Source organism: Morone saxatilis, unplaced genomic scaffold, assembly GCF_004916995.1.
Source record: "Morone saxatilis isolate NCDOM2014 unplaced genomic scaffold, NCSU_SB_2.0 Contig11, whole genome shotgun sequence".
In the NCBI taxonomy this organism is placed as follows: domain Eukaryota; kingdom Metazoa; phylum Chordata; class Actinopteri; family Moronidae; genus Morone; species Morone saxatilis.
This window is the reverse complement of record NW_023339663.1, coordinates 20,041,425-20,061,406: the sequence shown is the minus strand read 5'-3', so window position 1 is coordinate 20,061,406 and position 19,982 is coordinate 20,041,425. Positions and strand designations below refer to the sequence as shown.

Here is a 19,982-nt window from a genome sequence, read left to right as displayed (position 1 = left end):
ATAAATAACAATAAAGCAAATGTGCTTCTGCATCAATGTTGAAATAAATATAAAAACTATTAGCTCAGGTAACCAATTTGACCATGAACCCCACCTAAGGGCCCTACAGGCCATTGTTAAATGTTAGTCTCAACTATGCAGTTGAAAAAAAAATGTGTCCGATGTTGCGACTCCTGATAGCCCACCACTCTCTGCCTAACTGCAACTGGGTATTGGGGGCCCAAGTAAAAACAATAATTTAAATCAGATCACACAATCATTTTCAATCCTAGCAGTAATATGAAAATTGGTTATGTTACATCACATGGCTTATTTATCCTACCTTAAACCATGTTGAGCCTTGATGTGACTCACCTGTGAATTATAATTCATTTTACTGCACACAAACAACGCATTGATATAAGGGCTCAGTTGTTTCATACACAAATAGTTTCTTCAACTTATTTAACATGAAACTTTTCATCTAATTAATCTAATTAAATACAAATAACATGAAACAAAGCTAATTATGAGCTTGATTGTGAGCATGACACTCTAATAAAGCCAATTTTAAAAACTGAAGGTCGATTTCTCCTTCATCCTGCATCAAGACAAAGCTCCAAGCCTCCATCCAGGCTGGATTACCACCAAAGCATCCTATTATACATTTTCCCTTCCCTGCGATGAGAAAGGACTTGCCGAGATCAAATGTGATCGTAAAGCCCCCAAAACACTTGAGTACAACCAACTCATTAGGCTGATACCAAATCCAGTGTGGGAATAAGGCTCCAGTGTGCATACACCAGTAACAAACCCACCTTAGGAATCATGTATGGACCTAATGCAATTTAACAGATAGCTCTCACCATTTAAAACTTCAGGATCTATAAGGATACTGTTAACAGAGGTGAACCAATGTCATCTCTACCATCAGTATCAGCACAATAAACAGGTCCTTTGTCTAGCATGCTAACATTTGCTAATTAGCACTGAACACAAGTACAGCTTTGATCTGATGACGGCACTAGAAGAAAAGTTAAAGAATCACTGAAGTTATCGAAAGTCACCCAGAATGAATGTCTCATCTGAACCATAATTCATGCCAATCTATCCAATAGTTGTCGACATATTTCCCTCAAAGAGACAACGGTGAACTTCATGGTGGTGCAAGAGGAAAGGTCAGGAGACACCAAAGTAATTAAGGGTCACCATTTGGGAATCATGAATGTCATCCATCAATTGTTGTGGAGATATTAAGTCTGGGCCTAAGTGGTGCCATTTTTAGCCATGCCACTAGCAATTATATTTGAACGGCATATTGTTAGTCATACTCAAATCATCATGGGAAATGTTGAATGGAAAAATGCCTTTAATCCAATAACTTAATATACAAAAACAGGCTCCATTATCAAATCCTGGACTTGGCATTTTATGGGCTTAACAGCCTGTTTGGGTCTATTAAGACTAATATGTTGATAAAATTACAACAAGAAATTTTAGAAGTACAATTTTAAACTGCAAGGAACAAATAAAGCCAGCAGAAACACTCCATGAGAGGCTGATGACAAACTTGCAACTTGATTTCCACTTGATAAGATGAAGAGCTGTATTTTCAGTGACGACGGCAGTCTAGTCTCACCTCCAGCAACCTGCTACATCCCTCTTGTCTTCAGCTCTCTCTATGCTGCTAATTCCACCTGGATGCAGGCCCATCTGTTTGCCTGCATGCCTTATTGATCAGCCCGCTGTATCTGACTGCACTCATCCACCTGCTGCACCAGGCTGCCATCAGTCGGGCTAATTTACTTGCCTTTCTTTCAGCTCTGTGCCTCACTATCAATGCCAACTCCTGCTAAACAAGAGAGGAGCAGTGATACCCACCACAACATCAAGAACCGTTTGCAGTTGCCAGTCATAAGAAATGCAATTTTTACATCCAAAAATTAAACAAAAGTAAATCCTTTGAGCAGAGATAAAGGAGCCACTGGCCTTACACAGTGTGTGGACAAAAACACAGACAGAGAGTACACAAATCCATAATCATTAATACGCTGTACACTCCCACACTGTAATACATAAGCACAAAGCAGCCCTCCCCCTCCTGACTTTAAACTCAACTGCACCAGTAACACCTACACTCCTTAGATCTACTGCAGGCTCATATAACAAAGAATATTCAACAGCACCACTCTACTGTAAGCAACATTTTTTGTGTTTTACACCAACAACAGCAGAAGCTCATTCAGGGCCAGACAATTTATGGCAGACTGGGCTTTTGTTAAATAATTAATGGGGAATTTCAGGAATATATTGTTGTAAATAGTGAAGAGCACTCTTACAATGTGTTTAAATTCATTATGATGAGGAGGAGAAACTACTCCATCTCCATGACAACTGAGCAAAAATTATGCTGAAGGGGTGCAGCTTAAAGCTTGTAAAAATCCAAGTAAGTGGACCTTTAATTGAGATTTTTTTTTTTTTTTTAGCCAGTTAGCAGCATGACTTTAAGAATGGCAATGTCTGTCTCTTGGTCCAGACTGAAATATCTCAACATTTGTAATAACCTTGATCCCCTGACTTTTCCCCTAGCGCCATCATCTGCCCCAAATGTCTATTTCTCCAATACTTTGGTTTATGACCAAATCCCTGCAAAACTAAAGATATTCCCACCAGCTGTACTTTGTGGGTAGTGTTAATTAGCAAAGGTTTGCACGCCAACACTCTAAACTAAGATGGTGATCATGATTAATATTATACCTGCTAAAACATCATAGTATCGTCAATGTGCCCATGGTGACATTTTCTAGGCCAAAAAAGTAGACGAAGAACCCAAAAGCACAGTTCAGCTGCAGTTCAGCACATCTTAAGCCAGTACTAAGATTTACTTCAGCAAAGAGAAAGCATAGTCGGTGATAATAGAAAGAGTCAGCTGCATTCAAGCATCTGAGCCCTCGAGGTGCTTTTTAGCCTTGTATCATATTAACCCTGCACAAAAAGCAGACACTGATGGGGTACATCTACTTCCTGCCAAAGACAGTGTGGTGATGAGGCCATTTGGAAAGTGGATACTGTACTCCTGTGAGTGGTACTTAGTGGCCTGGAGCAAAAGTGAGAGCACCCTGGTTGTGTCATTTTGGAGGAGGTCAGACAAACAGACAAATCCATTGGAATGAATTGATTTTTCAGAGTAATGTCGCCATTTTAAATGTTGTGCGATAGTGTGACTGAGCTTTAACTGAGCAGGTTATCTGGGCTCTCTGTAGGTGCAGTGCACAGCATGTCAAGGATCTAATGATCTATTAAAACTGGAGGCTATAGTCCCATTCTACTGGAGCTGGGAAATCCAAGAGAAGAAATGTTGACAGATGTCAAACACGTGAGCTGCAGTGGTCTAGTCTATATTAAGCATTGTAGTGTTTGAGTCAGTAACTCAAAGACATGGGTTTAAATACGGACATCACACACCAGAGGAGGATGGAAAGCAGTTTACATTTTGCCACTGTGCATGCACAGAACTCGATTTCATTTGGAGAAAACTGCCCCCCTTAGAGTCAGACAAAGGTTCGTGGGATAAAAGGAAAATGAGACAGAGAACTGGAACATGTAGCCATTGTTCAATAGATCAATGAGGCAGCGCAGTGCCTACTGGGAATGCCCGGGCCCTATTACAGTAACATGGCCTCTAATCCAATAATAGACCAGCCTACAAGTGAAACAGACCAATCCTAGAGGAGTTCTGGACCAGGGAACGTATTAAAAATTTGGCCAGAGCATGTCGGTAGCCTAGTTTTGACATCAGGGCCAAACTGGGCTAACACAGGCATGGTAATTAGTCCATCTGTTTCCTGTGTAGCATTTCTGTATTTAAAGTCCATCTCCAATCAAACTGCTTTGTTTGTCTGCTACAACATACATTTAATTATCCTTATCACAGCATTTTCAGATTAACACACCACTTTCTAATTTGCAGTTAAAAAGCATATAGTTTCTGACCTAAAGCAATGCCACTTGATCCTGCAATGGAAAACAGCACATGTACAGCACAATACGACCTTATCGTATGACAGCGGCTTTCATTCTGACACCACACATGGCCTCGGGAGATGCAATGAGGATGAAGGTTGCTGGAAACTCAATGATGTTGTTTTCTAAATGAATCTGACTGTGGAGAAACCACTTATCAAATGTTATAATACATTATAAAACAGACACTAAGATGACGTGTGCTTAAAAAAAAAAAAAGAAAAACTGTAAATAAACTAAAAAACAAAATATTTAGGTTGAAGCCTACTGTGACATTTATGATATTATTCCTGACTAACAAGTGCATGGAGGGGGCTAAATTTATTCCTTGAGGATTTTGCAGATTATGATCCATCTATTTTACATACACTGCTACTGAATAATAACTAGGCTGTGTAATGCACCACTTTGTTGGGATTCATCGTTACCACCTTGAGGGGGTCTGGTTGAGCTATAATGAGGGGGAATCTGTGTGATAGGACCCAGCAGCAACAAATTCAATTAATTTACACAGAATAATCACAATCAGTGGATTTGCACAAGTAAACTAAAAAAGCTGGCCAGCATGAGCTAATGTTAAAAAGTTCCAGCAAGTTTTAAAAATAGAACGCTGTAAAATAGTCTTTAATATGCACTTTATAGCTTCATAGATGATATAATGATATATAAAAAGAGATATATAATATAGTATATATAGTAGTATTATATATATATAATAATATAATATATATATATTAATAGTATATTAATAGATATATATAAAGATATAAAGATATAATGGTAAGGCGAAGGCGAAAGTTGACAGCCTCACCATTATTATGGTATCATAAATAAAAATGTGATGTCTAAATGGTTTGGGTGCTTAGAAAACATAAAAATACTTGGACAAGCAACACAGCAGCTAGATTTATGCATCAATGTTTATACAATACAAACAATGTTTCACTTTTACAAGAGAGGCTAAAAAAAAAACAAAAAAAAACACACCACTTCCATGTACTTTACATGCCGAGTATCAGTTTTTAGTCTCATGCACAGCTGACAGCTTGCTGATCGGTTTTACTGCTACTCATCTCTACTGACCTATCAAGTGTTCAAATATATTTAAATCAGTCTTCTCAACTGCACAGACACCCTCCAATCTACACAGAGGTTATTCCAGGATGAATCCTTTTAAAACGGTTTCCACAGTCGTCATTTCCGTGAAAACACACGGTACAACAAGACATTTCAGACTCTCTCTGCCTACTCATCAGGCAGAAATGGAACTGATCTAAAGCACACAGTCTTAGTCACACACGATTGAGCCGGCACAGTTCAGAGTGAGGTCATCATCATCATCATCGTCCAGCAGGCTGAATGGGGTGGTGGTGGCCAGGAGGTTAAAAAAAATAAAATAAAATAAAAAGAGTACATTTGTGATTATAGAGTCAGTGGGAAATGCAGGGTGAGGAACTGAGTAAATATCTCTCTGCCTTTTCTAAGTGCATCAGAGTGGAGCGGTGACACCCTACTCCTGCTCAGTACTCACGGTGTGGCTCGAGGCTCACACAGGCCACAGAGTTCAGGCATTTTTTCTTTAAAAAGTTTCTCAGAGTAAATGAAGCCAGGCTGATTGAATGTTACAAGTCTTTCAGATAAAACATGCCGACCACTAAAGGGTCATCCGCAGTTTTAGCCTTTTTTCAACCTGAAAGTGTTGATAAATACTTGTTGGGAGCAAGTGTGGCAATGGGGTTCGAGTGAGGAGTAGAATAAAAATTTCAAGTGCCTGGTGACAAACTCTTCTACTTATTTCTGCTGCAACATGCATGTACACAAAAGACACACGGACATACACACATACATACACACAAACACATCTCTTCTTGAAAAGGAAGCTACATGTGAGAAATAAAGCCTGTTAGCATAATTATCCACCTGGTCGGTGGTGTGGTCAGGTGACAGACTGCAAACCTCCGGAGTGACAAAAACTGTGTGTGTTTTTGCCTGTGCACGTTTGTATGCATGTACGTGTTTGTATGCATGTACGTGTGTGTGTGTGTGTGTGTGTGTGTGTGTGTGTGTGTGTGTGTGTGTGTGTGTGTGTGTGGTGTCGGTGTGTGTGTGTGTGAGTTAGAGAAAGAGAGAAAGAGCGAGCTTGGCAAATGGTTCAGGCAGGCAGGTGATGCATCTCTGTCGGCAGCAGCACCGACACAGGTGTCGAGTTTCATGCAGAGGAGAGGAGAGGCAAACAGTCGCCCAACTCTCCCACAAATCCAACATAGAGCTCGTAAAGCCATTCAGCATAATAGAGTATCACACAAAACGTGGTAATTTATTGTTATTGCCTTGTTGTTGTTTTTTATGTGGCCATAAAAGGGGACACAAGTTGTTAGAAAAAATGTTCTTTTAAGCTAAGCATATCCTCCCTCCTGACTCCTTATTTTTTGAGTGCTTCCAAGTTGAACGTAAACCATGAGAGGGATGGACCTGGGATCAATTCAGCCTCTCAACCAGAAGAGGGAATCAATTTGAAATAGGAAACCAAACCACAGTCACCCCTCCATCCTTTGGCTTATACCAAATATCAACTTGGATGGGTGCTCGAAAACAGAAGGGGGCTGTGCTGTGTGAGACGACGCATTAATGAGCCACCACTTATAACTTCATCTTGCACCCACTCGCACATTTTCCTTTTTTTCCCTTTCCTTTGTAAAAATGACAGCTTTTGATTTCCATTTAGGATATGTATTCAGCCTCATGTATAATATTACTCTGACTACTCTATCCCCATTTGAGGATGTGTTCAAATACAGGTTGTCATGGTTACAGAGGCTGGTTGAGGGCTGACTAATATCTGGTCTGTTTTATAAGGTGTGGAAATGATAAAACACTACAGCTGATATTTGTTGCTTGGTATATTTGTGGATTAAAGCTACTGTTAGCTGATAAAAATAACTAATTTTAAATTCAAATTCAAAAGTGTTTTTTTTTAGGTTTACCTGAGACGTTTGTTCTTGTAAAGTTTACAAAAGAAGCTGATAATGTATTCAGACCATAATGGGACACTAAAAGTTTCACTAAATCATAGTCTAATAAAATGAGTGAACCAGCTTTGATGCCACATTTAACAGAGAGACAGCAGGGGAAGTATCATCAGTGCATGGAATTGTTTCTCAGGTCTGCAATCCTACATGAATGAATTAATGAATTGATCACATTCTTTGTTGGCATTAGAGAGGGACCTACATGCTTTCATAGCTAGATCTAACTGACTGGCATTAATCAACTTGCTTTGACAAACAATTTAACTATGAGAGCAGTATGGCAGAAAACTGAACTCCTGAGTGCGATATCATTTTTTAACAGGGATTTTACCCAACAATCGTGATTAACAATATCACGTAATCTATTTTCCTTGTTCCAAACTGGTTGCTTCTCCCCATGATAAAAGGATCAAAACATCACACACCCCCACTATGGAAAGAAACCACAATTGCATCAAAATAAGTAGCACCAAATATATACACACACACACACACACACAGACAGACACAGACACAGACACAGACAGCAGACACACAGACACACAGAGGTATCTACTGAGTGACACATACTTTCCAAGCGCAAACCTGTAATCAGCTTCAAGAGATTAATCATCAACACAACCCTTTCCTGTCAACAACAGCATGCCTACATCAAGCGCACCCCAGCGAGTATAAAGACCACCATGACCAAACAGCTGGTAAAGAGCCAATTCGGGTCATCTTTCATAAAACCGTGAAACAAACTACTGTCACTTCTGCCTGAGGCCAATATAACACTTAATGGTGTTGCTTTTTTAGCTCTCAATACAAGAATCTGAAAGAGCTGCATCGTGCAACAGCAACGCTATGCAACGGTGTCATGTGTTCTACTCAAGTGCTGATGATGTGGAATGTGTAAACTACTAAACTAATAACCTATGCTGTAATGAATCCAAATCAGTTTCCCCTCAATACTTTGAAACTGCAAAACGCAGACATCAGTGACACAGAAATTCAAGAGTCACCAAACCAGACATAGACACACTGCCAGTTTGATCTTAAACATGAATGTGACTCACTACACTTTTATGTCAGCGCTTCCTGGCAGCGTGAGTTCAGAAGGGACAGGCAATGATGCTAGTTGATGTTGATGATGAGCATCCTGCAATTCATCCCACAAATTATCCCCATTTGATGTCCCCTTTGAAAAAGTTATGGTTAAGTTATTTTTAGTACGTTTGTTTACAATATCTATGATTTCCTTTTCTTCGAATACTTTAAGGAAAACTGAGCTTCAATTACTTTGTTCATAATAATCATCAGACACATGCCACACGTCTACATTGTGGTACTTTTACTTATCTAAAAGATAATTCTTCCAACACTGGTTTACGCCCCTGGTTCAGTGCTAACAAGACAAGCATTTCAGTATTTTTGTATCTTATGTGGCAGATCACAAAAAGGCTCAGTCAGAAATGTTTGTACGGTTATCTCCAGTCAGGACCATTTTTGGTCATCTGTACCCATGTCATAAACACTCCTAAGCCCCGAAGTTGCATGGTCAATTCATAAAGAGATGGGGAATCTTGCCATGTAGACACTTGCCATGTACTAAAAGGTCCACATAATCTCTATTCTTTGGTGTGCTTTTAGCAGTTATTGAGGGGATTGTCTTTCTTATGGGGCTTTTTGATGTAGTTAAAGGCCAAGAATAATTCTGGTTGTCAGACCGAGATTTAGTCTGAGCCGTTTCCTCAATAATAATTCCTGTGCCGGGCGCCCAGTTAGCTCAGTGGGTGCTCAGTGGGTGCTAGAGCTGGTGACCCATGTGCAGGTGTAATGACAATGAAACATGAGAATATGACTGCGGGTCAAAAAGAAAACAGGAAATGACTGTGGTTTGATCAATATCAAGCCAATATTGGCGTTATTAGGAATCCAGATACTCATAATGCCCCACATCCTATTTCAGAGCCTTCTAGTCCAAGAGCAACACAGGTTAACAACAAGTAAGTACATGCAACCTTTTTGACTTGTTGAAAGTAGTCACATTTATTGATGAGTAAAATATCAAGGCCAGACTGTTTCACTCAGTCCTGAGATAGCACAAATATAAACACAGGCATCGTTTGAGGACAGAAAACTATTTCCAAAGGGGAGACCCGTGATTGCCACCCATTTGAATGCCGAGGAGGCCAGCGAGCTTCTGGACGCTGAGGCCTGTTCTATTTCACAGTTGGGATTGCACCACCATCCCGCTGGCGAGGCCACTCTGCCTTGAAAAAAACAGGTGATTCAATGTGACGGTACCAGCCAGCTGCTGTGGCGATGGCCTCGGTCACCCCCACCAGTAGGCGCGATTAGTGATTACCAGTAAAATGTCTGTCAGTGGAAAGAATGCAGTGATAGCGAGGAAAACTAGATGTGGTCCAGAACACAGTCATTTTCCAGGCTAGAGGCACTGAGACGAGTTCTCATAAAATGAATGCAGCAAGTTGACAATCTGAATGATTAGTCACATTGCAGCCCCGAGGCTCACTACTCCTTGCAGATCCAATAGGACCTGAGCTAAATAACTGGTTTGCCAGGTGAAACAGAAGTAAACAACATTATGATTGATTGATTGCCCTGCTTACACCCAAAAGCTAACACTCACATCCTAGAAGCTTGATTGCTATAAATGTTTGTTCTCATCAACAAGAAAGTCAGCTCGGATTCATGGTGGATGCAATGCATTACACAATGGTGTTGCACTATGTTCTTCCTCTAAAACTGTTGTTAAATGCTTATTGCAGTGTCATTGGTTCAATCATGGGTTGGCCACTAAGTATAATACTCCTTACCTAAAGCTCTGAGGTAAAAAATAAATAAGGAAATTATAACGTTGTCAAGCAAGCATGTCTGCTCTGCTGAGTGTGATCACATCTTTTTTTTACCAAGTGCAGCACAGCAGAGCTTGTTCAGGGAACACTAGACAAACTTACCACATCCCCCCCAAGTCCATAAACAGTCAGCACAGGGAGCAGAGTAAAAAAACCCTGTCGTCATTGGTTCTGATAAATGAACCTTTACTAACTAACTTCACTAATTGCTAAATGATGCGGCTGTGTTGACTCAATAGTTCCACAGCATCTGGTTATAATCAGATACTGCCTTTAAAGTCACCATAGTGAATAATGCACTGGTACAGATACAGTACATTCTACAACAAAATGTTGCATTCAAATACCTATTACTTATGAATATTGGGTTCAAGCCACAGTTCAACACACTAAAGAGCTAAAGATATTTACAGCCAGGTCTTATACACAGACTGTCTTGTATAATAATGCAAAATATTTATATAATGAAAATGTGCAATGATCTGTTACACGGATTACAATTATCTTGCAGCCCTAACAGTGTGAATCTGGGTACAGTCCCAGTCAGCAGAGAATTACTGCAGAGTCCATCCTGACCGGGGCCCACTGGCTCAGGTTCAGAGGTATACACTCTGTGAGGAACGTCTAAACACAAGATTGGTCCGGCTGGGAATGGACGCCTTCAGCCATCTTCAGCACAGACATTTCTCCCTTTAGAACAAACATGGCGCAGTTGTTTAGTACTACTTAAAAGAGGTCTATACAATTAATTGATCAAGTTGGCAAGAAAATGGCTGACGGCACAGCACCACTAAAATCCAGTAAGAAAAAACATTCAAGGCTATACCATGTGGAAAAGTTGGGATGTTTAAAAAGTAATAAACCTCCTTACATAGTAATTATAAATCGCCATAACTAGGGAAACAAAGATGTGCCAGTTCCAACTAAATGCTTTATTTCTCTTGGCTGAGGAAATACACATAAAATTATGCCTGCAACAGTAACAAAAAAGAAGAAGAAAAGAAGAACAGATTATTGTTAATAAATAACAAGATTAGGTTCGCAGCTGCCCAATCAATAGCAGAGCTCTTAGTCATTTATAAATGTCAAAAAAACTAAATGAGGTGCTACAGCATGTGTGACTGAAATTGAATTCCCTCCAAAATGGCTAAATTATAGAAAGCTCATACGCTGCTCAGTCAGACTGCTTCCTTGCTCATCTACTGACACAAACAAACTTCAGAGTCAAAGTCAAACAGATAGACAGAGCTCCTAAAGAGTAGTATGGATTATTCATTGATGCACGCAAACAACAGAATACATAAAAGGTGGCAGATGTCTTGAGAGCATTTAAAAATCATTCAGGATGACAGAAAGTATGAAATATGTAAAAAGTGTACAGTACAGAACAAATATATTTCAACAAAATATGTTTTACTTTCAAAACAAAGAATGACAGTTATGTAACATATCTAGATGAAACTGCCCTGTGCTGCAAATATTACTTACAGTGTTTTGCTGTGAGCACACAGCTCCGATTTGTCAAGAGAATGGATAGATGACGTATGGTCATGAGAGATACAGGGGCAAAGCTAAATATACAAGACAGAGTTCTGGCAGCTTAAACTATACTCCACCACATTACACTGACAGCTCTTCGCCCATTTAAAACGTACTGTACAATCTCTGAAATACATTGGTATGAATGGGAAAAGCTGAACACAAGTGCTGTGTTCATTACAGGTCATTTCTTAATATACTGTAGCGCTGGGCTCAATGCACAGCCGATGAAGTTCAGATCTGGCTGTTTATTGGAGCATGGCAGGAGACAAATCAACATTATAGCTCATTAATCTCTGGAAAACTCAAATGCACAGCAACTGTAACCTCCTTTGTGGAGAGGAGCATGGTTGCAGTGAGAGACTGGGCACCAGATGCTGCCAGTTACTGTAATTGCTCTCTGAAAGCAGCTCATTGAGTCAGCTTAAAAATGCACATTATTGTATACAGTCATGGAGAGCTGCAGATGTGCAGGCACACACACATTTAGTTTGTTACAAGTTCTACTGACTTTCATTCATTATCTCAAAGCAATGAGCAGCTTCAATCGATACAGTGAACCTGGCAGGAGGTTTTAAACCAGGTATGTTTGGCTCATACACACACAGACAGCCTGGCTCAGTTAACACAAACGGTAAGGAATTAGAGGGTTTAGTTTCAACAACTCCCAGGACTGATAGAATGCATTATGCTTTGGAATGAGTCACACAGGTGAAGTGCATATGAGGTAAGTCCAACATCCTGCCATCACTGTGTTTGTGCAATTGTGTAAGTGAAGAGAGTCAATCAAAGACTAAAAATAAACCAACAAACAAAACATATTGTGAAAAATGCAGGGAAATATAGCTACTGATGCAATTAAGAGCAGCAGAGAAAGGACAAGAGCCTTCCGGCCTTCAACACTTTCACAGTATGCTTCCATATGGGACCCTGGCAGCTGGAAACTACTCTACATCCTGACAAGTCTAGCAAGACAAACACTCTAGTGTATGTAAGAGCACGGACATTGATGCAAGGTATCCAGTTCCAGCCACTTATAGTACTTAATTATTTAATGTAACCCAGCTTTCTGAATTTATACAGTACATGTGACACATTGTGAATTTCTATGGAGGTGGACCACAGTAAAATAGCATCATTACAAGAACAGGTGTTGGCAAATGGGTCTTTACCTTTTCAACATAACATTCAAAGTGAAATGTTTCTATTACAAATGTGTGATTTCACAGTTTAATGCAATTTAATGAAAAGCCTTATCACAAATGATGATCATTCTGTCTCTATATGCATCCATGTCTCCATTATCAGCTTCTTACCTGAATGCTGAGTGAAATGCGGCCTTGGATGTCTGCTGATCTTCACAGCTGAAAACACAAATGGTGGACAATGCATGAGACAAATGCACATCATATGCATACATTTCTTTACATATAGAAAGATAATAACAACCCTTTCCTCGGTTTTTCAGACACCAATTATTAATAATCAAGGAAACCGATATTTGCAACCGATAAACATTTGCAATAACTTTATTATATATTATAATTTGTTGATTCACATTATATAAACGTACATAAACAAATGAAATATTTACTTTTAGTACTTTAAGCACATTTTGATGCCAATACTTTTTTGTGATTTTACTTAAACTTGAATACAGGACTTTTTATCTTAACAGTATTTGTACAATGTGGTGTTGCTACTTCTACTTAGATAGAAGATCTGAGTCCTTTAAGGATATGTTTAATTAAATGTTGCACAAGAGAATAAAAAAAAAAAAAAATTAATACTCGTACATGTCACAAGTAATAGTGACATGTAGCCAATCAGATAGTAAGGCAGGAAGTGAAACTACAGACAGAGAGAGGCAGTTGCATCAGAGCCAAAATACTGCATTTTTTAATGTATTTATTTTATCTGCAAATAGGATTAAAAAAAAAAAAGATAGATAATCAGAGAAAATGTTGTATATAAGCTCTGATAATCATTCTATCTGTAATCTGAATACAAATGTAAGAAATGTATCCCACATAGTAGTGATTCTGCTCCATAGACAGCTTCTGGCACAAAATGCTCAGAAATATATTTTTAATTGGCTATTCCATATGTGGCAGCACATGAAGATAAGATACACTGGAGACAAAACAAATTACAAAATGCAAAATAATAAGAATTTTGCTGTTATAAATAAGGAGACAATTACAGCTGGTTAAATGGATGAATGCAAATTCAGAAAGCATCAAACATAGAAAGAATATGCTATTCAGTTGCTTTCCCAATGCACCAGTGCAAATAAGAATTTTCTAAGCAGACTGGAACATACAGTATTATTAAATAGTGAAATATAATATGACATCATTGTTGGATATATAATTTAATTTATGTAACAATGCAATTCAATACAACATGTGCGTGTACAATGAAAAGTCAGTCAGTGACTTCATATCAGGAGGTTTCTAAACAACTTTAACTTGCCGTTGCTGGTTAAACTTGCCCTACTTACCGGTGCCCAAGGCAAATATTTACTCAAAGATTTTGTATAAAGAGATTGTACAGTATTGTTATCAGAGCCACTCAGAGCATTTTTTAGTTGATCGTAACGGCTTCATTTAGCTCGAACAAAACTCAAGTCTAGGCTTTTTGCTGACCCATTGCACCCCAGGCGGGGCAGCTTTCAAAAACACCCCACTGTGCTTTAAAACACTTCCCATGCCCCAGCCACACAGTGCTGTAACAACCACAGAGCCAGCATGAACAAATAAACAGCTGTCAGAACGTTCATTAAACGATTTCAAAGGTCATCGGGGAGTGATAAGAGCAGAGCCTTTGGGGTTCAAGACTGGTCACTTTACATCAATTCTGCTTACTTGGTGCCACACCCTGAACGTGCTGCTGCTGGATGATTGATATTATTAAAAAGAAAATAGAAACAACTGCTTGTGCTTCAGATTCCTTTGATAATATCAGCCCTCCTGACCACGACATTGAGGACAACGCGCTTGAAAACCAGGAAAACACTTTACAGTTGAGTAGACTGCATGACAGCAGCTGCAGCAAGACCACGGCTCTCCCTAGACGTCCCTCTCTGGTCCTTACAGCTGCATCAGTTTAGCGTTACAGGCCATGTGTCTTGGAACCTTAAATAATTTAGTAAGAGGTTTTGGAATCTGCCAATGGAAAAGAAAAAGCACATTGCACTAAGATTGACCGGCTGATATATCTGAATCAACATCATCACTGTTATGGAGTTTGAACTGTTTAAACTGACTTGCTGCAGCATTGTGCCTCCTGTCTACACCACCAGCTGTGGCTCGCTTTCACCGACAAGCTGGTGATCGGCTAGCTTGTTCATGTAAAGAAAGATCCACCACTCTGTTGGTCTTTTTGGAGAGCATAACCATTCAAAATAGTACAGAGCAGGTATTTCTGTTCGACAAAACCATCTTTGACTGTGAAAGAAGAGAACGGTAACCAGGCACCAGCCAAGAGTTTCGTTCTGTAGTGACATCGACTCTGAGGAGCGGTATTAATTAGCTACAGCTGGCTAAATTAGCAGGCGATAGTGTAGTCATTACAGCAGACAACATCGATGGTCACCAAATAGTCCTTTCACCTCCTACAGCTTGTTAAGACATTGTTAATGTGTGTTTAAAGCTGTTTACAACTGCAGCTCTTATGCGCTTTCAAATAATGATCATCCAGTCGGTAACAGGATCACAAAACACACATTCTAGCAAATGATCTACTCTAGGACACTTCTTCTACTTAGTAAATAAAAGTCCACTACATCTAGTATACAGTGAAAACACAGATGCCACATGTAGTCAAGTATAGCATGGTCTGCAGACAGTTTGTGGTATTTTTGCAGTAGAAGTTTCAAAATGTTCTGGGACTAGAATAAACCATAGCAGGACAACTACAATATTTCACAATTGGCAGTGTGGGTTATTACACCTGTCCATGCTGCACAGTATAATGCCCACAGCCAGAGTTAATGACATGGGCTGCAGCCGCTCCACTGACAGGCTGGAGACTGATGGGGACAAGGGACAGACACTCTCAAGGTGGATCATTGGAGAGAAAAGCAACAACAGACTGCAGGATCTCACCGTCGTGCAGGTCCTCTCTTCCTCAGGAGGGTTTGCAGGCACTGCAGCCTCTCACAACACATGCTCAACAAGACTGTCATGTATCAGCCATGCAAACCTCTACGCAGGTAAAGTGATTTGTTTTCACACAGTGTGATAGAATTAAGCATCTTCACAGGAAAATAAGGCTGCGGCATCTTAATCCATTAATTAATCCACAGAGAGCAAAAGAATCCCAAACAATGTAATGTTAGACGGTCAAATCCTAACAGCTGCATTCTCATGAAAGCAAACATTGTCTGGTGCTCATAACTGTCTATCCGGCATCTGATTACCTGCTTACTCATCAGGCCCCCCTCAGAGCGCAGCTTTAGCTCAGGCCGCTAGCTGCAACAACCTGTCCCTTGAGTGTCATTGACTTGCTGACATTGGCAGGGGAGCAGGAAAAGGTTTTGGATTTCTTGCTGGGAGGTAACTTATTCACACAGTGACTCCCTTTTCAAATTCCTCTGAGGAGGTCAAAAAAATATGCATAACAGTAAGCTCCATTAGCGTGTATCCACTAAAGTACAGCGATTAAAAAGGTTGAGGAATGTGACAGTAATTCTGTTTTAATGCTATTTTTCATTTAGTTCACGTGTAAATCTACTAATGGGTACAGGTGTTTACAGTTTTTCTATTGGATTATCTCATTTGAATTGGCAAGTTGCATCTTATCAGCCCCCATGGATGTAAAACACCATTGGTCTCCAGTTGAAATTACTGGTAATTTTTCAGTATTTCAATATTTCGGTGTATTTGTGAGAGAGACCTATCATCCAACGTTGACGTGTAGGAATTGACATTCAAGGAATCAGTTATCTCAAACTGGCAAAGTAGCAAAATGTGTGATCTAGTGTTACTTGTAACATTTAAATAATATTGTCCTACGCAAAACGTTACTCAAACTGTATTCTCCAATGTTTATGCTCCATAATAATAGATGGTTATTAAAGGTGCCAAGTAACAGGGCCTTATATTATATTAAACCCACATCAAAACACGGGGAAAACTTTCTCACAGATCAAACGACACAATAGGAAAGGAATCTCTGAGCTGAAAATAATGTGACAATGGAGAAATGCTGAGCCCTTGCCTCCAGGTAAATAAACGTGAGCACCCGAATTAAACAAAACATGTTTGAGGAGAGAAAAACCTTATCTCACACAACAGTAGAGACATTTGCATTCCTGTTATTCTCTTCTCTCAGCCTGCAGGGGATTGCTTTGAGCAAAACTCAACATGCTTAGTTTAGGAAATACCACCTAGGGGGGTGAGGGGCTCAGATGCTTGTGCTTAGAAATCTAAATTAACTCTCAGTACTTTCTTGTTAAATTGGCTCTTGTCAAATCTGTCAAGAGCAAAAAAATGACAGGAAATAAGGCTGGTGAAAAACTGAATGAGTGTGGAAACTCCTCCGATCCCCTGGGGATTCCAGAGGTGGTGCGCAAGGGCACATCGCCACCGGCAATCTTAAGAAGTACAATGTGCCACTGGAGACTTCATTGTTCAGTCCGGTTCAGTTTCATTAATCACACACTGCAGAGGAGGACCAGAGTGGGGACAGGTCAGACAATATGGTGCCTGGGGAACACCTTGCTTCAGCCCCAAAAATGAGGAAGCTTTAATAAAGCTGCCCAGTATGACTTCTTGCACCATCAACACAGCTGGATTACATGCAGGTCAAAAAGACAACTCATATTATTAACAGAAGGTGCATGTATGAATATGTGTAAGGGAGGAAATGTGTGTGTGCAATAAAGCATCTTTATCATCTGGCACATTAAATACCCACCAAGCAAAAAAAACATAAATCTGAATTCTCCATATTAACCTGATTTATTGCAAATGCAGTTGTTGTCACCAAGCAGCTCCACTAAAACAAATGGGGGCTGGGTGCTGAGTTCCTTGCTGTAGGCCACCTCAAAGAACAATGGCAGCTGTTCACTAGCAGGGGNNGGGGGGGGGGGGGATTACTCATGCCCATACATTTCCCCCCCAAAACATTTAAGCACACACAACTTTACAAACTTGATTCTCTCAAAGGAATAGCTGCACTTAGGGACATTTCTTGCAAAAAGTGAGATGAGAGGATCAATACCACCCTCTTGTCAGGCCATTAAATGTGTAGCTACAGTTGTATGCAAAAGTTTGGGCACCCTTGACAAATAACATACTTTGGTCATTTTTTTATTGAAAAAATGTAAACACTAGCCATTTCCCCTGTTTCCAATCTTTATGCTAAGCTAAACTAAAAACAACTAAATCTCCTGGCTGTGGCTTCATATGCAAAGCAGGGACAATAGTGGTATCAATCTTCTGGTCTAATGTTTGGAAATCAAGCAAACAATCGTTACTCAAATTGTTAAACATTCCTTGAACTTTTTAACTCCACTGAGAAGTTGTAACTGTAATAAAACTAGAAACTGATGCATTACATTGGATAAATCCTGTGTCTCCTTAACCTAGGCAGACTCTGAAATACATGTCCCTCTTAAGTACACTGAAGCTTATTGTTGTTAAAAATCTGGATCTGGTAGAAAATTCCCTAATTTAGTACAATCAGTCTGACAACTGGCTCAGTGCAGTCGTTCTGCTGGGACATAACCGTCTCTACAACCATGTCTTTGGGCCATTAAACTGCAGCATCAAGAACAATCCAATCATTTCATTTCCACAACATCAGCAAACCTCTCCTCCATCAACACTGCATCAACGAAACCGAACACTGAAGCCTAAAAACTCATAAAAAAGACAGAGCAAAGACAGAGTGCCCCTTTCTGTTCCATAAACATCTCCTCTAAACCACAGAAAGGACTGAAAAATTCACCTCTCACAGAGAAATGGGATGAAATTTGAGGAGTAAAGCCAAGAGGAAAACAAACTCAGGATGATGATGCTGCTGCTTTCTACTTGTCTAGGGATTAAAAGTCCTAAATCATGGCGGACATCAGAGCTCAGCCTTGCAGCGCAGGCTGACTGAAGCCCACTAACTAATTGTCTGGTGTCTTCTGCCAGTCTCATGGATAAGCAGCAGATCCCCAATATGTAATTAGCTAAATGGATCTGTGCTTAATAAATGCAGTTGGGGGGACGTTCCTTGTGCAGTAGGGGACTCATTACCCGCTGCCCTCTCGCTGGGAGCCACCTGTCAAGAACTGCACTCATCATATAGAGCTTATTAGCCTCTAGAAAACCTAAACTTACAGAACAGTAGAGATAGATAAGGCACCCATGCAACTTCACTAATTAATGTGCATAATACCTGAAAAAAAAAAAAGCTAAATATAAGGAGTGAGAAAACATTCCTATTTCTGCCTGCGTGAAGCCGGTAATGAAACATTTCAGTGCAAATAGCAGCTAGAATTTCACTTACGTCACAGAGAGAAAGGGACAGGATGTTTTTAAGTTAATGACACCAGTTTTCAGCAGAACACAGCAGTGAGCCGCTCCAAATAACAATAATGCCTCCATTTTTATAAAGACAAATCTGCTCTCACTGTGTTTGTGTGCGTATGAGTTAGCAATATATTTTCAACAGTAACACAGACTGTGGGGAACAGAGTCCTGAAGCAGTGGTCCCATCCTCAATAAAGAACCAGGACATTCTAATCAATGAAAATCAAAGACTAGTCATACACTGACCTGGAAAACGGGGATATTGATGATGTTTTCCTGGTATGAAAAACGATCAATACCTAATGGCCGCTATGGAAAAAATCTACCTCTGCAGATAGTTCTGTTTTTATCCATTGTAGTTTTGAGATATACAGCTGCAATTTCTGCTACCACTCATAAGTAATAATGGAAAAAAACAACCACAACCTTAACTTGGAAATTTTCAAGTGAGAAATATTTCCTCTGTAAACTGTATATGGATACTAGGCAGTCATAATCAGGCTTCATTTTCTGTCCCCAATAAAATATCACAACTACATTTGCTGTATGATAATTTGGACCTACATAGATGGTGTCAAACAGACAGTGATATTATGAATGGAAGCATGAGCCGCTGTACAAAGTGACCTCAAATTTGTTTGCAATGAACAAATTGATGATGGGAGAGTTCAAGTACACTATTAACACAGCGTAATAAAACAAAGGAGAAAAATGTGTGGAACTGGTAACTTTACAAAAAAGACAGCCTAGGAACAAACAGCTAACACTAACAGCTAACAATTTTCATTATTGAGTCATCTGCAGATTATCTTTTTTTGTTCTGATGGTTCTATTTATTATTTGGTCTATAAAATTACAGAAAACAGTGAAAAATGCCCAAGTTGTTGCTATCAGATAGCCTGTTCTGTCCAACCAATGGTCCAAAGCACAGAGATAATCAGTTTATTTACACATAAGACAAAGTAAAAGCAGCAAAGCCTCACAGCTGGGAAGCTGAAACAAGAGAATATTTGGCATTTCTGCTT

At 39.7% G+C, this 19,982-nt stretch overlaps 1 protein-coding gene across 1 annotated transcript in view; it reads right to left on the bottom strand.

The window, feature by feature from the left end:
• The window catches only part of tln2a (talin 2a), a gene marked incomplete in the record, with an annotated part of 85,520 nt that overhangs the window by 49,995 nt on the left and 15,543 nt on the right, over nt 1-19,982 (bottom strand). Inside the window, 1 exon segment of the mRNA XM_035682386.1 lies at nt 12,748-12,795.